Source organism: Chelonoidis abingdonii, chromosome 19 (assembly GCF_003597395.2).
Source record: "Chelonoidis abingdonii isolate Lonesome George chromosome 19, CheloAbing_2.0, whole genome shotgun sequence".
Taxonomy (NCBI): Eukaryota; Metazoa; Chordata; order Testudines; family Testudinidae; genus Chelonoidis; species Chelonoidis abingdonii.
The window spans coordinates 25,869,739-25,891,110 of record NC_133787.1 but is presented as its reverse complement, the minus strand read 5'-3'; the positions used below and the strand labels follow the sequence as shown (position 1 = coordinate 25,891,110).

The following is a 21,372-nucleotide window of genomic DNA, read 5'->3' as shown; positions in this document are numbered from 1 at the left end:
AGTGTAAATGGAACTGAGGGTGCACTATTGTCCTTATACATGTCTATTGACCTCATTTTCTCAGTTAATACAACCTCGTGCAGACAAGCATATCGCTACAAGTTTGAGGAATGACAGGTAGCCAGAAGTATACTAGGGACAATAAACTGACAGCTAGCAGCAATGCACATAAAGTGGAGTTGAAAGCATTCATACAAACACAAGTACTGTGGTAATATAGTCTCTAATCCGAAGGCAATTAGACTCCGTGAGCTTTGGGTCAAGCCCATGGAACACAGGAAGTGTGTGTTTATAATTAAGCATTTCATAATGGCCAGAACTACTGTGTTGTGTAGAAGGATGCAAGAGATCTGGGCTTGGTGGGACCTTGGTTTCTCACCTGTCAATTTAGTGGATCTGAGGAGCTGTAGTAAAATGATGCACAAATGTTCAAGGATAATTATGAGCGCCACTCACTGCCCAAATATCCCTGCCATCTGTGCCACAAATCAGCACTAATTCTGGAGGAGACTGCTTGCGAGACTTTGTACCTGTAAGAAAAGCCCCACAAAACATCTAAAAGGGGAGGGGGAGGGGGGGGAAGGAAGATCTATACATCTTGGAGATGAAGGTTTGATCTGGCTTTTTTAAATAAAAGCCCTTTATCTTAGGATAGCCAAAAAAAATTAGATGCTTGACAAATAGGAACTGGCCAGTCCATATCTGCAACCCAAATCTGAATAGGCATTATAGTGCCTTCAGAACCTTTTAAATCTTTTCTGCAAAATGAAGTATTTCAAGAATGGCATGTTATTTCAAGAGGTACTTAAGTAGTCAGTTGCTTTAATTCTGCTTTTTTATTGTCTCAAGTATCGAATAAATACCAAGCAACATGGGGTACTTCTCCAATATATAGGATTTTCCAAATTTGTTTGCAAAGCTATCAATTCAATACTAAAATACACCCTATAAACCATGCAGATCAACAAAACAGTTAATCTCCATCTCTGGAGATATTTAAGAGTAGGTTGGATAAACGTCTATCAGGGATGGTCTGGACAGTATTTGGTCCTGCCATGAGGGCAGGGGACTGGACTCAATGGCCTCCCGAGGTCCCTTCCAGTCCTAGAATCTGAGACTCTAAGAGTCACATTTTAGCATTTCTTCTGTAACAAGCTCAGAGGAACAAATGCCCCATAAAACAAATCATGTATAAATATAGTCACAGAAGTACATAGCAGAGGCCTATACAAATCAAATCTTGCTGACAAGAAGAATTCACTATATTTCCATGGAAAGACTGATTTTCTGTTTGCAGCTGGACTTGAGTGCAGGGTGTCACAGTAAGGGAGGGGTGTCCAACGTACGTGCCCATGGGCTTTACACAGCCCACCAGAGCATTTCCAATGAAGTATACCAAATGGCGGATTTGTTAGCGTTGTGTTCTCTTTGTGCCCCCCCCCCCCATTTTCTATAATTCTGATAGACATTTTATGCACTGGTTTCTTTGTTTTTAAGAAGAAAATGCTATATATATAGCAACAGCCTATGAAATACATATGAAACAAGCTAAACTTAAATATAAATCAATACAGAGCACTCTGAATCTTATTAAAAATCACTAGAAGCACAAGGTTGTGCTTAGGTTTGTGGCCCTCCTGTGTACTCAAAGTTGAGCAGCACTGCAGTAAGGTACTAGTATCTGTTATTTCCCAATAGTCTCAAAACAAAAGCAAAGAAGAGTTTTATACAAGTCAGTTGCCATATCAGGCATCTCTGCCAGTTTAAGAAGGAGTTGCTAATACCAAGGACTGTTAAAATACCAGCACTACAGCGAGATAAGAAGCCTGTATGAACTTGAACTAGCATGCTATTTATGCCCAACACCACCCCAAACAGTACTGCCACAAAATCTCAGTGACTTAGGAAGGGGGAGGATGAACAATAGTCATTGCTCCAAGCGCTGACAGATTTTCAGATGTAGGCACCACCTACAGCAGGGACCCATATCTGAAAATTCAACTGTGTGTGCACAACACAACCACACACACACCACGCAATTGGGCAGAATAAAAAAAAGTTGCCTGAAGGGCTTCCAGCTGGTTAGCTCTTAGATTTAATACTATATAGCTGCATTCTGTGTACACTTTATTGCTATAAATGTGTGAGAGCAGATCTATTTGCATCATAGGGAATGTATTACTTATGGGTTCTTCTCCCAACAGATCTTAAGTCCTACGTCTCCATGATTATCTGGGTTCTTACATGGCACTTATCACCTTTGCACCTGATCATACAGTAGAAGCAGTAATAACTGTCAGAATGATTTTACCTTAGGACAGGAAGTAAAGCTCAAGGGCATTTGCAATAGAAACCTCCCTTAAGCTGGGTAACCAATTACTTCCAACCCTATACCTGAGGAGGCAGCAAAGTTGCACCTGATATAGAAATTGCTCACAGAAAGGATGTTCTCATGAATAAAAAAGGCACTGCTCATGTCAGCTTTCTTTTCCAGCTCATTTACAAATGTTTTCTCCTCATGACTCTGCTTTTCAACACCACCTTCTCAGGTTTCTGTGGGGTATTTTAGGCAGTTGTGCTAAAAATGGCATCATGGGGTCCGGTTCAGCCTAGGTCTGACGTTAGGAAGTCTTTTGGGGGTAAACTAGGTGAATACTCAGCCCAGATTTCTTTGCTTAACTTAATTCCAAGTGCACACCCTTTTTATACACAGTGGTACCTGCTTACATGAGCTGTTTCATTCCTTCCCATGTAGTGTGTATTTGTGGTGCATCTGCTCATATTCTGTACAAACTCTTATTTCTGTGGTATTTTAGACAGTTATTTATAGAGGACTCCAGTTCTCTAATCTATAATTCAACATCTCAAATACCATGCACAGCTTGAGGCTGCATCAGATATGCTGGGTTGCCTCAAAAATCAAATGTAATTATAAATTGCTCTGTGGCAGCAAATGTCTTTGTTGTCCCCACTTTAGTATTTGGGGACTAAAGTCACTTCAAATGTGAGACACATGCTTTCTGCAACAAAGAAGAATCTGGTGGTGTCTGTCTCCTGGTTTAAACAAACCAACCAACCATAACCACAACCGGGTTTTAATTCAGAGAGTCACAAATCAAATCAATCACTCAAAAAAAACTAAACACCAGAAGTAGTGAAAATACCATCAACAACTGGAGAAAGCAACATCATGCACATTACCATGTTCAAAACAGGATGAGAAAATTGAATTGTGCGCTTAAGGGCACTTGAGTTGGCACTGTCTTGAGTGTTCCCTACCTCATTTTACTAAGACACATTCAGTCAAAGTCTCAATGAAAAAACCCACATTCACAGGTATAGGCAAATCGGTCACAAAATGCAAACCTGATTTACATAGCCATATCTAGAATGTGTGCACAATGTTACATGCCAGTTGAAAATTTGTCCAATAGGGTGGAAAGGACCTTTGTGTTTCAACTAGTAAAATGCTTTAATTACTTCCTTTCAGCTAGTGTTTGAAGTTGCAAGATATTGAGCAAAGCAGCTCCCACTGAAGTCAATGAATACTTCAAGCACTCAGACCTTGAAATCAGATCTAAACGTTCCAGGAACCAGGCATTTAGACAAATTACCAATGCTCTTTATAAAAGCTCAGAATTAGTGTGGTTTTTAGGCTAGAATATATACACAGCTTCTCATGAAAGATGGTGTGGTACAACCACAAATATAAATGTGTTAGGGAGGAAAAAAATGTCAACCCTTGTAAAAGCCTCATCATTGATATGGAGACAATAGGAAAAGTGCAGTTCCTCAATTTACTATTTAAAACAGTTATGAGTTTAAGTTAGCATTAAAACAGTTGAATGCATGCCTCACTTTGCAAGTCCCTGGACTAGGAGTGTATGATGCTTTTTAAAGATGTAGAGTAAAAAATGCACTTAAATCTGTCACACAAGACCTTTACTGAGTGTGCTGGCATTTTAGAAGGCTATAAATACCAACATTTGTAATTTCTATTAAAAAGGACAGATAACCCAGCACTTGAAAACTGGACTAATAGAAATTTCTTTATACAAAATGATTGCAACAGCCTAGCACCATTTCTGTTAAAGTCTATTAATGAAAGTTTCTGCAGAAGTTAAAGAACTAGAGACTGATTCAGTTACAATGATGAAGATCTAGAGTAATATTGAGATCAATGAAGTTACTTTGATTTAAGTTGTTACAGGTTGGACCTCTTGGGAAGCCACCTGATGTGTTGAGATACCACTGAGTCTAACTGTTCTGCCAGCATGGGCCCCCTTTAACCTGTCTTGCTGAGCCAGGCTCTTAAAACCTCCCTAACACACCCGCCTGCAGATCAGTTCTGGGAAGAACCAGCATAAGAGACTTGCTCCAGCACTCAGATGTCCACCTCCCTTGGAGTGCAGACTCAAAGTTACGTTATGAAATTTGCCTTCTTCCTCAGTTTGGAGAGGTGTGCACACTTCTCCCACTTCCCCATTAGAAGTTACAGAAACTGGGCAAATTTTAAGTGGTAAAAGAGGTAACAAATAGAACAAAGCAGATTAATAAGCAAATAAAAATCAAACATGCAGACTAAGCTGGTTTCACTAAAGAAATTGGTTACAAATATTTATCACCCTAGGTACTGTTGCAGGTAGTTTGCAAAGCTTCTGTGGTTCAGAGTTCCAGTTATATTCTTTTTCAGACTAGATGTGTCAGAGACCCCGTCTACACTGCGCCTTTAATTCGAATTTAACAGCGTTAATTCGAATTAATGGTGCACCCGTCCACACTACAACGCCCTTTAATTCGAATTAAAGGGCTATTTAAATCGATTTTAGTACTCCTTCAAAACCACAGGAGTAACCCTAAAATCGATGTTACTAATTCGGAATTAGTGTAGTGTGGACGGAAATCGAAGTTACTGGCCTCCAGGAGGTATCCCAGAGAGCACCACTGACCGCTCTGGACAGCAGTCAAAACTCCGATGCACTGGCCAGGTAAACAGGAAAAGCCCCGCGGAGTTTTGAATCAGTTTCCTGTTTGGCCAACGTGAGGGCTCTGTAGCAGCACAGGTTTGACCACGTAATAGTCAGCAGCACATTTAAAAATGCAGTCTCCTAGGTAGAATTAGAGAAGAAAGAGAAAACGAGCATCCGCAGGTGACCACAAAAGACTAGTGGATCTCATGCTATTCTGGAGTTGAGGATTCAGTGCTTACAGAACTCCGTTCGTCAAACGAAATGAGAAAACATTTGAAAGAATTTCAAGTCTATGATGTGAAAAAGGGCACAGGAGGGACCGTTGCAATGTAGGATAAAAGTCAAAGAAACTGAGGCAGGCATACCAAGAAAACCAGAGCAAACGGCAAGTCTGGAGCAGTGTCCAAAACATGCAGGTTCTATGCAGAGCTGCCATCAATTTAGGGGGCTACATAGGCTAACAAAGCCTTACCCCAACCTGGTCCGGATTCCAGAACGGTCAGTATAGATGCTGCCCAAATCAACCGGGCCTGAGGATCTGCAGAGGGGGCAGAGCACGAAGATGGTAGAAGGAAGAAATTGCAGACATAGCAACACCGCTCTCAGATTTACCAGAACAGCAGCCAGGAGCTGTTTTTGAGCCTGATTACCCTGCCCGCGCCAACCAAGCCACTATCCCAGACGTGAAGCCATAGAACGGACCTCTGGTGAGTGAATGTTTCTATCAATCATGGTTACAAACAAGCGTTTTTAATTATAAACTTGAAGAATGCGTTCGTCCTTCCTCTTACCACGACAGTTACACGGAAAAGATTCAACAGTGCTGATGAGTGAAAATCCTCCCCAAGAACATCTCCATGAATTATATTGGAGAAAATCAAAGAGCCTGATTCAGTAGATTATCGGCGGGCAAGCGCCTGTATCCGGTCTCCACCAGTGAACAAAACTTCATCCCCCTCCAGGCATGCATTTAGCATATGAATCATTGCCTCACAGACATAGGAAGGCTGCGCTGGGCTTCTCTGTCTGTTTTGCGAGCAGGGACTTTCCCACTAACAGCAGGCGCTGTTGAGGTTGCGAGGCGGATGCTTTAGGAGGAGGATGAGGGAGCTGACTTACCCGATGGCTGCCATGAACGAATTATGATTACAGCGAACCTGCGTCTGCAGTGTGCTCTGACCCCAGGGAACAGAGCTTTAGTATTAAAAGATGCAAAATCGACCGCTTTAGGGAAATACATGTTGCTGATGTAAGGTGCATAGTTTGGGTTTCACTGTCAATCTTCTGAAAATGTACTTTTTACATTACTCCGTACTTCTCTTACCTCCCCCATACAGTCTGCGCACTGTCTGTACTCCCTCCCCATCTGGAAGGCGTAGCCAAAGCGGAGAGAAGAGAACTCCGAATGAAATGTTTCCAGAAATCAGAAGTAAGCCACAGTACAAGGCTCATCCTAATATTGGAAGGAAGTGGCAGCAAAATACAGAAAGATGCCCAGTGAGCCGGGGACAGGAGAGACGCTCGAGTGAGAGGTGCAGCAGAAGAACGAGGTGGCGGGAGAAGCCGGCGGTAGAAGAGAGGTGGCGCAGAGGAAGACGGCAGAAGACAGAGGTGTAGGCAGGAAGATCTGCTTGCTGATGAACGCTGGAGCTGCTGCTAGTGAACACACTAGATCCTTCAGACGCAGGTGATGGGTCAGGAACACAGCGGGGTTTACAGCAGTGCCACTCACCCATGTTTAACCACTTCGAAGCTTCCCCAAGTTCCATTATCCCTCATCCAGATCGTTTTGAAAGCTGGTGAAGGCTTTTTTCTTCACTTAGAACAGCTCCACCCCAGTGACAGCCCACCAAAAGGCTGACAGTAAGCTTAAATGTTGCTTCAGGGGCTTTTTTCCTTACCTCCGATCCTTCCTTGCCAAAAGCACACCATGCAGGATACCTAGATAACTCAGTGCCTCTTTATATATTACTTCTAATCAAGAATACATCCAAAACGGGGGAAGGGTGGTTTTCTTACAGGGAATGATTTTTTAAAAAGAACTCATATTTTAAGCAACAACAAATGACTTTATACTGATAAATGATTTTTCAAATATACTGACTTTATTTCTTCGCTAGATGTAATCAAAGGGGTGGGTGGTGGGTTGTTTTAAAAGTCCTTCAGCAAGCTGTAAGTAAGGGAGGGGGGTTGCTACAGGGGTCAGAGAGGCGGAGTGTTCATTCAAGCGGGAACAAGCACTGCAGTCACACAACCCTGGCCGCCGCGAAATCTACTTTTCAAGGCTTCTCTGATGCGCACCCGCCTCCTGGTGTGCTCTTCTAGATCGCCCTGTGTCTGGCGCTCTAAGTGAGCGGCCAGGTGATTTTGCCTCAGCCTCCCACCCCGCCATAAAAGGTCCCCCTTTACTCTCACAGAAGATGTGCGAGCACACAGCAAGCAGCAATAGGCAGATGGGCGACATTCTTGGCTGAGGGTCTGACGCGATAATGATCAAAAGCGCCCCTTTTAAACGCCCAAATGCATCACTCTACCACCATCCTGCACTTGCTCAGCCTGAGTTGAAACAGCTTCCTGACCACTGTCCAGGCTGCCTGTGTATTGCTTCATTGAGCATGGCATCAAGGGTAGGCTGGGGTTCCCCAGTATAACGACAGGCATCTTCAACATCGCCAACTGTTATTTTCTGGTCTGGAAGTAATTTCTTGCTCAGGCCGTTAAGAGAGTAGTGTTTCTGAAGCGCGAGCGTCATGAACCTTTCCTGGCCATCCCAGTGGGATTGCTGGTGAAACATCCCTGTGATCCACCAGTGCTTGCAGCACCATGGAAAGTACCCCTTGCGGTTCACGTACTGGTTGCCCGTGTGCTCTGGGGCCAAGATAGGGATATGGGTTCCATCTATGGCCCTCCACAGTTAGGAATCCCATTTGCAGCAAAGCCATCCCCTATGACCTGCACGCCCAGAGTCACAACCTTTGATAACGCAGCAGCGTACGATTGCTTGGCTACTTGCATCACAGGGGGGGGGGCAGCCCCCCCACGGTAGATTTTCTCCACTCCAATGATTCCCGACTGACCGGTAGCTGGTCTGGCAGTTGCAAGCTCCAGAGGCTATTGCCACTCGCTTCTGCATGTGAGGGGCTGCTCTCATGTTGTATCATGGCGTTTCAGGGCAGGGGAAAGCAAGTCACAAATTTCAAAGAAAATGCTCTTAGCATGCGAAAGTTTTTGCCGCCACTGGAATCGTCCACACCTGCAAAACTATGCGGTCTCGACCAGTCTGTGCTTGTTTCCCGTGCCCAAAATCGGCGTTCAATGGGTAGAACTGCCCCATTACACAGCAGTAGCTCCAAAATTGCTGCGTCCCACGGTTAGGAGAAATCAGCTCCATTGTCGTCGTCTCGTTATATCATCATCGCTCTGTCGGTGCGCTGCCATAGCTGCCACCTCCTCTCCTCCTAATTTGCAGTTCATGGCTCAGCATAGACAGCACGAAGAGTGCGCGTGCTGTTTTACAACTTGCACGATTGCGTTACTTGGTCTCAGCAGTGGTTTCCATGGTCTCACGCAGGGTCCATGCTTGCATGTGCTATTGGCGTTTGCTCTCTTCACTTCAGGAAAAAAAGGCACGAAATGGTTGGCTGCTGCTTCACAAAGGGAGGGTGAGGCTGTACCCAGCACGCACCCGGGACAATGTTTTTGGTCCCAGCAGGCACTGGGCTCTCAACCAGGTAAGTGGGAACTATGAGATAGCTGGTGGAACAGCTACCCACAGTGCACTGCTCCTGAAATCGACGTTAGACGTGGGCATGACGCACAAAATCGATTTTAGAATCCTAGTGTGGACGCACTAAATCGATTTTATAAAATCGGTTTTATAAAATCGATTTAAACTAATTCGATTTAATCAGGTAGTGTAGACAAGGCCTTAGTCTGGACTTCCCTTGTCTTCAGTTTTTCTTCTCAGGCAGACAGGCCATGGAGAGGAGGAGTCCTGTTTGCCTTTCTCCCCACCCTTAAATAGGATTTAGGCAAGCCGGGAATCCTTTGTTTCCCAAACTTGATTCCCACACCACCACCACCACCACACACAGAGGAAAGTTACAAGAAGTCCCAGGTAATGTATTAGTATCAGGTGACAAGACCACCTGACTCTATAGGATTAGTGTCCATGAGTCAGTGGCAGTAGGGAGTGTCCACAGGAAGGCCAAGGTTTTCACAGTCCATTGTCCTCGTTGATGGGCCATCCACTCCATCTGGCTTTTCCATTGTTGTACCTGAAGTGTTAGCAGTGAGCATTACCCAAAGTAACAGTTTAAATACTGATACATAGGAATTTTGACTAATTTCAGATACAGAAATGATACAGGCACACAAATTGGATAATCACATTCAGTAAATCAACCTTTCCAATGATCGCACATGAGCCATCTTGCATAAAGTATCTCAGTTATCATTTATGTCAAGCATATTTTCCATAGAGAATATGGAATGACATGTCACAAACAGAACGTAATCTGGTCCTGTCTCTTCTGATGTAGAACCTTCAATAGTCTTTTGGCTCTAATAATATGCAAGATGCTAGATGAAGCAAGAACTAGCACTAGAAAAGTCTTACGTACATTCTCTGGGGTGGGGAGAGCAGATCCATAGCTATATGCTAGACAAATAAGGAGAGATTTCATGGTGAGGGTTTTGACCTTCTAGGTTCCTTTTCCTGAAAGGACAAAGACTGCCTTAATGTCTTCCCTTCTGAGCCAGAGTTGGTCTGCAAGGGGTCCTCAGAGGCAGCATAACTGAAAGAGTAGGGGGAAAAAAGGCTATTAAAAGCATGATTGATTGTTACATCAAGGGGGTGCTGGTTCAAATCTAGATAAACCAAAGTCCATAGAGAATAGGTCTCTGCCTTTGTCTGTCCTTTCAGACCATTGGTCAGCAATTCCATCACAAGTCTGTGCATTGAAGAACACACATCATTGATCTTCAGTGGATCCTGTTAGTTACTCATTCTGTAGTTTTGATGAGCTGACTGGATAGAAAGAACAGCTGTCCTTTTTCTACTCCCCACACAAAAGGTGGCTGTGGTCCAAGTTTTTGCCATGCAATATACAGTTCCTTAAGAGAAAAATCTAAGCGGATAATTTTGAAAGTGAATTTCCTTTGATATAATTATCAAACCATGATGAGAGACTTCTGTATGGACAGATTAAATTTCAGCCTTTACCAGCTTCACTGAGTCTATGTGATGTCACAAGTGAAGAGTTTCTGCATAAAGTGGACCAGATATGATATTGAACCTTGAAAGATTTTTCATCCCTCTGTAATTACAGAAAAAATGGCAGTGATAGAAATGTAAATCAATTCCCATCTTTGCTTAAAATAGTTCTTGTGTGATTTAGTTTTTATCATTGCTTTTGTACTTCTGGGGTGAAATTTTCAGGCCCTCTGCAGAGAGGAGAAAGGTTGACAGCAGTTAACCCCTAATAGAACTTACTTTAGAGGGACTTCACTGTACACAGCTCTGGTGTTAGCTCTCTGCACAAGGGCAAATATCACCTTATTTCAGAAGCCTAAAGACTCAAAACCAAATTCTGCTCTAGTAACTCCTTTGGGTAAAGCAGATCCAAACATTACACTGTGGGGAGATCCACAGGTTAAGAACATCAAGGTTTAAGAACATCCCTGCACTGCTGAGTCTCAGGTTATGTTCAGTCTACTATAGCATGGATGGAAGAGAGGAAGGTGGAAAAGAGAGAGAAACCTCTCTAGGAGAGCTGAGAGAAAAAGTTGGTCCAGAGGTTCGATCATGTGTCTAGGACTTATCAGATCTGGATTCAAGTCCCTGCTCTTGAACAGACTTTGTATTTGACCTTGGTCAAGTCATTTAGCCTCTGTGCCTCATTACAAATGGGAGATTAGCACTTGCCTACCTCACAGGGTTGGTGTGAGGACAGACTGATGGTTGTGAGACTCCCAGATACTGTGTTAGAGGTGGGCACACGAGTACCTTAGTTGGAAGGCTTTGTTGGCCTCCTTTCATCTGTGAGAGATGGCGGGAATTGCAGCCTATGATGTAGATGGTTTGCAATGTCTCATGTGACCGAATAGGCTAATCTGAGATTTGCGTGATCTTTGGCCGTTATTGCAAATGGATGCATCTTGGTTGGGAGCTGCTGCTTCCTACAGTCTCTTTTCTCTTCAAGCTGTAGGATCCAGCTCCTGTGATGGACTTTGATGCCATTGTCTCCATCAGGGTATCACTTGTTACGATCACTTGCCATGATTTCTCATTGGTCAGAATCAATTCCAAATTCCTTCGGATCTTGCTTTCATGTGTCTCATAGACTCATAGGTCAGAAGGGACCAATATGATCATCTAGTCTGACCTCCTGCACAAAGCAGGCCACAGAACCCTACCCATCCACTTCTATAAAAACCCCAAGCAGATAGAATCCACAGCAAGTGACCATGCCCCACACTGCAGGGGAAGGTGCGCAAAAAACCTCCGAAAGAGCTCTGCAATCTGTTCCTGGAGAAAGATTCACTTCCCGACCCCCAATATGGCGATCAGGCTAAACCCTGAGCATGTGGGCTAAGGCTCCCCAGCCAGCAGTCCATGAAAGAATTCTCTGCCAGTAACTCCATACCATCAAATCCTACATCGGCACAGACCAATTGAGCGGACTATATCGTGACTATCCAAGTACAATTTGCCAAATTAAACAACTATCCTAATCATATCTCCCTTCCATTCAACTTTATTCAAGCTCTAGCCCTTTAAAGACCAGATATGTCTTGCCCCACTACTCCCCTCGGAAGCTGTTCCAGAACTTTTCACTCCTCTTAATGATTAGGCACCTTCGCTCTAATTTCAAGTCTGAAATGTCCTAGTGTCCAGTTTGTACCCATTGACCTTGTGTATACATTAGTACTAAGCTTAAATAATTCCTCTTCCCCCTTCCCTAGTTAATCCCCTTGATATATTTATATAGAGCAAGCATATCCCCCCGGAGCCTTTCTTTGTGCTAGGCTAAACAAGCCAAGCTCTTTGTAGTTCCTTTCATAAGTAGGTTTTCCATTCCTCGATTCATCCTATAGAACCATCCATCTGAAACCTGTTCAGTTTGAAGTTTCATTCCTTCTTAAACATGGGAGACCAGAACTGCACACAGTATTCAGTGAGGTCTCACCAGCGCCTTTATACAATGGTAATAACACCTCCTTATCTTTGTGGAAATACCTCGCCTGATGCACTCTACAAAACCGCATTTGCTTTTTAATTGGCCATATCGCTTGGTGGCTCAGTCATCCTGCTCAACCAATACCCCAGGTCCTTCTCCTCCACTGTTGTTTCACAACTGATGGAGTCCCCAATGTATATCTAAATTTCTTTATTATTAATCCCTAAGTGCCATGACCTTAACTTTCACTACTTAATTTCATCTATTACTATTACTCCAGTTTACAAGGTCATCCAAGATCTTCTGTATGGTATCCCGGTCCTTTTCTGTGTTAGGCCAATACCCCAGCTTTGTATCATCCGCAACTTTATTAGCACATTTCCTCTCTTTGTGCCAAGGTCAGTGAATAAAAAGTTTAAATATAGATTCGGTTCCCAAACCATCCCTTGAGGAACTCCACTAGTAACCTCCTTCCGAGCCTTGAGACAGTTCACCCTCAGTACGACCCTGTTGAGTCTTCCCTTTTAACCATATTCCTAATCCACCTTTCAATTTTATATTTATTCCCATCTTTTCCAATTAACTAACATTCTCCATGTGGAACCGTCGTGTCAATGCCTTACTGAATCTGATGGTAATTGATTACCGCTTTCCTTTTTCTAATAATCTGTCACCTTCTCGAAGAAGGAGCATCAGGTTTGGTTTGGCACGATTTTACTTTCTAGTAATAAAATCATGTTATAATTCATTCCAATTACCATTGACTCAATGTCCTTTACTACTTTCTCCTGTCAATATTTTTTCCCAGGACCTTACATACTACAGATGTCAACTAACGGTCCTAAGTTACTCGATCACCTTTTTCCCTTCTTTGAAGATGGGAACCACCGTTTAGTAATTCTCAGTCGTTATGTACAACCCCTGAGTTTACAGATCATTTAAATTCTTGCTAACGGGCTCCATTTCGCGCCATTCTTTAAGTATTCTCGGATCGGAGATTGTCCGGGCCCTCCGTTTTTCCCGATTAGCTGTTCTAGTTGACTTCTACCTCTGATGTGGTATATTACCTCCATATCCTCATTCCGTTTAACATCCCTTTCCATCATCTCTTAAGCTTACCTCATTAGCCCTTATTAAAGGACTGAGGCAAAGTTACTTTTATTAGATATTGGCCATGCCATACGGTTATCCTTAGCTCCATTTCCCACTTTTTTCTTTGTTTTCTCTCATCAGGAGCATATAGCAGTCCCACTTCTTCTTTGTTTTTCATTCTTATTTATGTTCTAATAGAACTTTTAGCTAATTGGTTTAATTCCCTTTGCAAAGGTTCAACTCTTGCATGACTAGCTTCCTTCACTTTATCCCTGGCATGTCTGTTATCCCTATAATATCCGGTTTCACTTCCTGCACCAATAGCTCCAGATCCTCCATTTTGTTACCTAGGCTCCTCGCATTAGTGTACAGACATTTTAACTTTTGGCATTTGGCTTCACTGACATTCTTTACCCCGTTATGCACAGACATTGTACCACCAGCATCACCTGTTAGGAAGGTTAGTGTACATACCAGACTGTCTTTGTAGCGAAGCTTGGGAAGTCTTGTTCCTGTTCCCTCCAGTAGCTCCCTATATAGCATGTCCTTGGGTATGCATCCATCTTCCAACCTACTCAAATGGCCCAGACAGCACAGTCAGTCATCTTTGTTTGAGCAAGGGCTGTCAGTTGGTAAATTTGCCCTTTGAAGAACCTATGTGTTGGTGACTTTATCCTGCCATTTGGTGTTGAGTATGCAGCATAGGCAACATAGGTGGAAACTGTTCAACTCTCTCCTGATGAGCATAAGTTGTCCATGTTTCCCCACCATATGAGTGCTGAGGACGCAAGCTTTGTACACTAGCTTTTTGGTGTTGGTCAGCTTTGAGTTGTTCCATGCTCTTTTAGTTAGTGTGCTAAAGGTGGTGGCAGCCTTTCCAATGCAAACATTTTAGTCTTCATCCAGTGAGAGGTTGGTGGTCACTGTAGCACCTAACATGAACTACATCTAGCTGGTTTGCATTTAAGGATCTCATGGAACCCCCTGTCCAACTGTTAGTTGGAAGGTCAAAACCATTAGGTCATGTTAGAATTGAAAACCTGCTACTGCTATGACCATAACTGGTACAACCTGTACTGGTCAATGCCGAGTGCTGGGGGATGGTTAATCCAGAAACCTCAGGAAGCACCAACGGCTTTGGGCTGATGAGCACCTAATGAGGGTAGTGAAACCCTTGATGGAGGAAATGCGATCAGAAAGCAGATGAGCAAATTCACTGTTTTTGCCAATGACATCCACCCAGGACAGATTGAGTCTTTCAGCTGTTGCTGATAACCAATCTAGAAGTGGAGCCCTGAAAGGCAGGCAAATGGAAGATCTTCTCTGCTCTGGCAACTCCTGCAGTGTAGCTGGTTCCAAATGTATCCACTCCCATCCTTCCTTTGGTCCAAACCAGTTAAGTCAGAGGGGGATGCTGACACATTGGCTACTGCAGACATCACATGGAGAGGACACTCCATCTGTGCTGCAGTTGGAAGGCTGGACAAGGGAGAATAAAGGGAAGTGTGTTGAGGAATGTACAGCTAGTGGATCTGTGACTACATGCATACACCAGACAGTTATTCCAAACCTCTTGGAGAGAGTAGAGGGACACAAATGCCAGAAAGGTTGCTCTAACCATAACAGAGTGTTCAGTTCTCTGCCCTGTAACAAGCACATTAAAAAGCTGTCTGTGATGGAATCCATTTCCAAAGGAAAGAAGGAAGAATTAAATGTGTTGTACATGGCTGGAACAAGACAGCAGAAGTCAGTTTTCTTGTGAGTAACACTCAGATGATTCAGCTATTTTTTCATGTAATTAGTAGGGCACTTTTGTAATAGATCAATTAATTGCATTACCAAGCAGCTGGTGAAACAGGCAGAGAGCACACAGGTGTGTTCTATATTTTACTGGTATTATGGAATTTATCAACCCAAAACACCTTTCATGCGAATAGCTACTCATTCCATTGTGTTATTTTGTTCCACTGTTTTCATTTTGGTTTTGTTCCACTTCTCCCCCAGTTTCCTTCTTAGAAGCTGGTGTAAGAGAGAGAATGTTGATGAATAAAGCTGGTACTGGAACAATAGCATGGACTGTACATGACCAACAGGTTGAGTAAAACCAGTGCTTAAATGGCATACACATTCCACTCATTCATTGACATCTCAAGAGTCTGAGAGGCAGTAATTTTGTTTTCTAAAACATGCCCAACCAGGCTGGAAATGTCTACAACTGAGAAAAAACATCTGCCAATTGGTGGAAGGCAGCGGAGTATACTTTTTAGTAGGTCACCGCATTTGTAGAACTGATAAATGAAATTGTTCACTTTATTAATGTAACTTCTGTTCACCATTCACTACACTTGCCTGCATTGTAACTTCTGTTCACTGTTTGCCATATTGTAATTCAAACCCCATTTTAAAACGCTCACTCCATTTTGTAAAAGCTTCCTCCAACCTTCATTTTTGCAAACCCTGCTGTAATCTTATTAGTTAGTTTAGATGTGTGAATGAGGCATGTATGGATGATAAAATCAACCTCCAGCCCCAGCCTGTCCTGATGAGGTGAAGTTCAACTACCAACGGCTGAAGACCTAGACAACAGTGAAACAAAGTAAAAAGCATCCACCCTAAAAAGAAAAGGACAAAAGAACAACAGAAGGAAGATCAAAGCCAGGTTCAAGGCTGAAAGTCACGCCTGCAATTGACGGGTGATCAATCCAAACCCAAAGGCAGCGTGACACAGCAAGACCTATAGACTTTGAATCCAAACTAAAAGCCTGTAAAAAAGAAAGGGTGAGATAAGAGACTTTGGGTAACATTCTGCTGCCAACATGGAGCAGCCACCTGCTGATTAATTTAACAACAGCAGAATGAAGCAACTCCCATGAACTAACATAGGGAAAAATCCCTATAAAGCTGGACTCTGAAGACTGAGGACTTTGAGTCTATGGTTCTGCTGCCAGCCTCCAGGAGCATCAGGTGCACCTGACCCGGACTCGGCTCCACTCTTGTGTACAGAGTACCTGGCCAGTATTCTGTCACAAGCAACTTTAGGCTGGTAACTATAATATCTACACAGAACTTGTATGAATGATTGTGTGAATGGATATATATATATATATATATATATATAATCATAGGAATAAGTAACCAAACAACATTGTTTGCTGTTATCTTTTATTTTATTATGGCATTTACAATAAATGTGACAAATGTCTTGTCCCCTTTAAGATCCTGCTAGTTTTTATTGGTATAACACATTCAGAATAAGGAATGCAGGTACTTAGTAGTTTCTCAAGAGGCAATTTTATCAGCCATTTGAACAATTGTTTTCATATAATGGATAGCCATACATAGCTATCTAGAGGTGCTTAGCATCTTTGGAGGAGGAAAAAAAATTCAGCCAAGGCTACAGTGGAGATGCTAAGCAGTCAGATACTGTATGATATTATGGGAGAGCCTAGCTCAGAGTTTTCAGAAGTCATTGCACAGTGACCCACTTCTGACAAAATTCTGCATGACCTGGGGCGGGAGTGGGGGGAAGAAGACGATAATGGGCCGGAGCCTGAGCCCTGACACCCTTAGTCAGGGGTGAAGCTCAGGTTTCTGCCTGAGCCATGGGTCCCAGCAAGTCTAATGCTGGCCCTGGCAACTTCATTAAAATGGGGTCACAACCCACCATTTGAGAATCACTAAATTACCACTACAAACTGAAGAGGAAGAGGAGTGGTTTCTCTGCCCCAAAGGGATATGCCCCCCCTCCCAAGATATTGCTAAGTCATCCCCTACCAAATAGGTCTTACCGCAAAGGCTCCTAAAAATACTTCACAGGAGCACCTCTCTTTTGCCTTTAGAATGGACCAGATTGTCCCAAATGGCAGGTATCTTTTAAAACAAACTGTTCAGACAGCATAAATACAAAGATTTTATACAAATAAAGGCACCTCACTTCAAATTATACAAGTTTCACAGTTTGTTAAATTCAGTATTCTTAGTGCAACTTCCAGGAACAAAGCATAAACATTTCCAACTAAAACTTAATACAAGTTTGTTTGCCCAGTACTTTCTCAAACCATAACCAAAGAAGGGAAAAGCATTTTTTTCCCCCCAAGTGAGGAAAACAAATGAAGAGATTCCCCAGCCCATTAGTTCCTGTCTATGCAGTCACACCCTAGGGATGGTAAGATTTATCCCACACTAAAAAGAAATTGAGAGCCCTTTGTTAAAACACTGGCAGCACATCAATCCCTGAAACAAACCAGTGAAAGAGTGGATGGGAACACAAAACACCTCCTGCCCAGTGTGTCATTAGTGTCAAAACTAATAGTCTCAATTCAGTGACTGAAAAGGGGAGGGAGAAAATGTTTTTATTTTTATAAAACCAGATATAGTTGTGTCCATCAGAGCTGGTACCTTTACCAATAGTTACTACCATGTGTTGGTACCTGTGGAACCCATTTAGAGTAGGAAAAGCTATGGTACTTCAAATATGCAAATAGTGAAAGCCTCAAAAGTGGAAAGGCAAGGAAAAATGAGAAGAGCTAAGGAAGAGTTTAAGTTAAATACCAGGGGAAGTTCCTAACTGCGATAAGAGAAATTGGGCAGAGAAAGAGATTCCCGAGGGAGGTTGATGTGGCACCATTATTACATGTATCTAATAACACATTAGACAATATTTTAGCAGGAATTACATATTAAGCAGTTACACTAGATAGTGCAAATGGCCTTTTTGACCCTGGTATTCCTGGGTCAAATCATGTGTTCTCAGCATGTACAATTTCTGTTTGCATCAGTGTGAAGTGTGGCTGCTCAACACCTCAAGATTTGGCCCTATATGCTGTTCCTTTCCCCCCACCCCACCCCATAAGAATATGAATGAATGAATTATGTATGTGCAAAGCACCCAAGTTCTTGTTTGTATGCCCCTCCTTTTTTATCAAAGCCACAATGTCTGGTTTAATATTTTGTATTCACAGTAGTGAGCAGCTGTTCTATTGCCTGAGGACATGGAACCAACCCCAATTACCTGGATTGGGGAAATGAGGAGGGTGGCCACTAACAAGTGTTTAAATAAAAAAGTTCTATTTCAGCTTCCATTTCTAGCCAGAAGGGCAAGTGTGTCATTCTCAATCCAGCTTGCTAGTGTAAAAGAATCAGTCAGCTGTAGGTAGAGGATTCAGAGTTGGGGGACAGACACTTCGAGAGAAGCAAAGTAACAAAATAAGTTCAGCATCAAAAATAACCCTTTATGAACAGGAGGCACAAGGATGAATGACCAGTGGTGCTGAGAAAGTAGCTGCAAGCAGAGCTGGTGGTATAGGGAAAAATAATAGGGATGCGTTTGTCACATATGGGATGTATTTGATCTCTCCAGCCTCAGCTGCAAATACATTTGTATCACTACTGGGCAGCCAAATACAATGCTTTTTGAATTAGGAAAAATGCCATACTGATCATTCTGTAATAACAGCAGATGACAGTTGTATGGCACCTTACTGGGAGACCATACTGTAAATGTTTAAAAATCACCAATATCCATATTCAAAAGCAACATGCCCACTTTTGGGCTGGGATTTTAATAAAAAGAAAAATCTCTTCTCCATGGACATTGAGAATCACCGCTCCTTGAGTCAGATGGGGCTTACTGTCACCTCCCACACTTCCCTACACTCCAAAAGGGCAGGCCAGGCACTGACATCCCAATTTTGTCATGACAACAAAACTATGATTAGTACTTGCCACCCTACATTTTATTAAGAAACAATATTGCAAAAAGCTGTTATCTATAGAAAATGGTGAGGCCCTGACCTACTATAGAGCCAAAATGAAGGGATATGTAGTGAGTACTTGTTATTAAGTCACAGTTACCTCCCGTTGACTGTTAACTCGTATTTTACTGCTGGTCTGGTTTTGCCAGTGCTCAAAGGGTCTCAACAGCTGTGTCACTTTACAATTAAAAATAGGTCTTCCAGTCTGTCAGGGAAAGATGATGATTATTTTTTTCCCTACACAACTTTAGGGGAAAGAACCGGAGCAAAAAAATTAAACCAATCTACCACCATCTGCAAAGCCAATACTGAGACAGTACTCACACTCTACATCTCCACTCAGTTGGTTAGGCTTCTGCTCTACCTTTATAAAGTTTCCTTGTGCCTTGATAAGTTGTTAACTTGGTGCAGCTGAAACTCTTCCTGCTCTCAGTCATTAGTCTTTGGCGATCAGCATCTAGTTCTCAGGTGCATGTATGGAGGCATAACTACCCAGATCCCCTCTTAAGCTACCCAAATGCTCTGTCACATGTAGTTAGCATTAACAGTCATGAAAAGGATAAATGCCCTTTACCAAGAGACTAAATGTCACATTGTACCCTCAATCTTTTGTGCAAGACACCCCAGGACATCACTAAGCAGGGCAGAATATAAATTTATGCTTTGGTTGAAGTGCTTGTGAGAGACAGGCAGAAGGAAGACAGTGATGTGATAATGAAAGTACAGAGGAGTCATTGGTCTGGCATAGCATATGCTGGAGCTCAAGGCCCAATCCTGAAAGGGGATGAGGGATCCTCAGCTTCCATGGAAACTTCTGGCTGAGGCAGGCATTGAGCCTCAATTTGCAGGATCACATCCCAAAGATCTTACTCAGACAAAAAACTCATTAAGATAAGTGGAAGCTTTGCTTGAATAAGGATTGAACCAAGAATTTAGGATTTGGCCAGGGGAGAGCTGAGAGGTTAAAAAGCTATTGCCTTTGGTTTGCTTTTACTAATTAAGTTTAGTCGTTCATTTCAGTTTGATTCAGTGGATTGGTTTCAATTTTAATGTTTCACTGAGCTGTGATTACCATGAAAAATGAGTTTAAAACTGCAGTTGCATGGTCCCCGATAGTATTACAGCTTGCTCCTCTAAAAGTCTGAGATATTTTATTGCATAAAAGTTGTGAAGGAGATTAGAGGAGAGGGAAGGCATAGGTGACAGTGTGGCCCACACACTGTTTAGATAGAAAGTGACATGGGGCCTGATTCTCCAGCCTGTTATACTTGTTTTACCTTGGTGTAACACCATTTAAATCAGTGGAATCATACAGACGTAACAGTGGCGAATCAGGCCATAGTATTTAGAAGGTGCCCATCACTGATGCATTTCAGTAGAGAACGTACCAGCTGCTTGGCCAGGATTCTCTCTTGTTGTATACATGAAAGTGAATGGCAGAGCTGCAGTGTCTCTGTTGTGTATTCTTTAGGGGCAAGACTGAGCCCAGATTTCAGCAGACCCCTTTTGAATAATGACATACAGATTATAGTAGCCCACATAGCACCATGTTCTTTGAGGGGTTATGGAAGGGTTAGGCAGCTGGGGTGGCTAAAGTAGCTTGCCAGTAATAGATGCTGGGCTTTGTTAGCCCGGAAGGGAATCAGGAAATTTGTCACTGGGAAGCTTGGAGGGTTTCCACAATAGGTGGGGAAGGATCTGGGAAATTATCAGTAGTGGGATGGAGAAAGGTTGAGTCCCCAAATTCATCTTTCAAGGTGTCTATCTAGAGTCAGAGCAGATTTACAGGCAGGGGATTGTATAGATTTATTCCAGCATATAGCTCCATTCTGGAGGATTAAGAGGGCTCAAACTGTACTCAATGGATACCCAGACATCTTTAAGACTTCCTGTGGCAGGAGGCCCATGCTTACTCTTACCAGGAACCACAGTTTAAGGTGAATTCTTTGTGACACATTTTCTTTTTGTTCTGTGCTCATACAGCATCTTGCATAATGGGTTCCTGGTCGGGACTCCTAAGTGCTACCACAGTACTCTTAATACTGGCCTGTGCATTGAATGTGAATCCTGTAGTCTGAGTACTGTGTATTGCATGGATCACAGGGGCAGGGGGGGAGAGAAGAGAAATATAAATAAATAGTTACATGTGTGCATTCACAGGAGAGCCTTATAATACAGTGAACTGGATATGGTCAGATATATTCAGGAGCAGGACAATCCCACCCATGCTATAGGAAGTTTGTTTTAATAAGACACACTTCCTTCCATCTTGCAGGGTCAGAAATCCTTGCAGCTCAACTGGACTTCACAATATAACAGTTCTCTCTCTTTTAAGAGAAGTAACAGATCTCCTACCCTAGCATACTATGGAGTAGT

General features: G+C 42.8%; 1 protein-coding gene across 2 annotated transcripts in view; it reads left to right on the top strand.

Moving 5' to 3' along the window:
* BEAN1 (brain expressed associated with NEDD4 1) overlaps nt 1–21,372 on the top strand; it is a 118,399-nt gene that overhangs the window by 19,807 nt on the left and 77,220 nt on the right. The gene's annotated exons all lie outside the window — the stretch shown is intronic.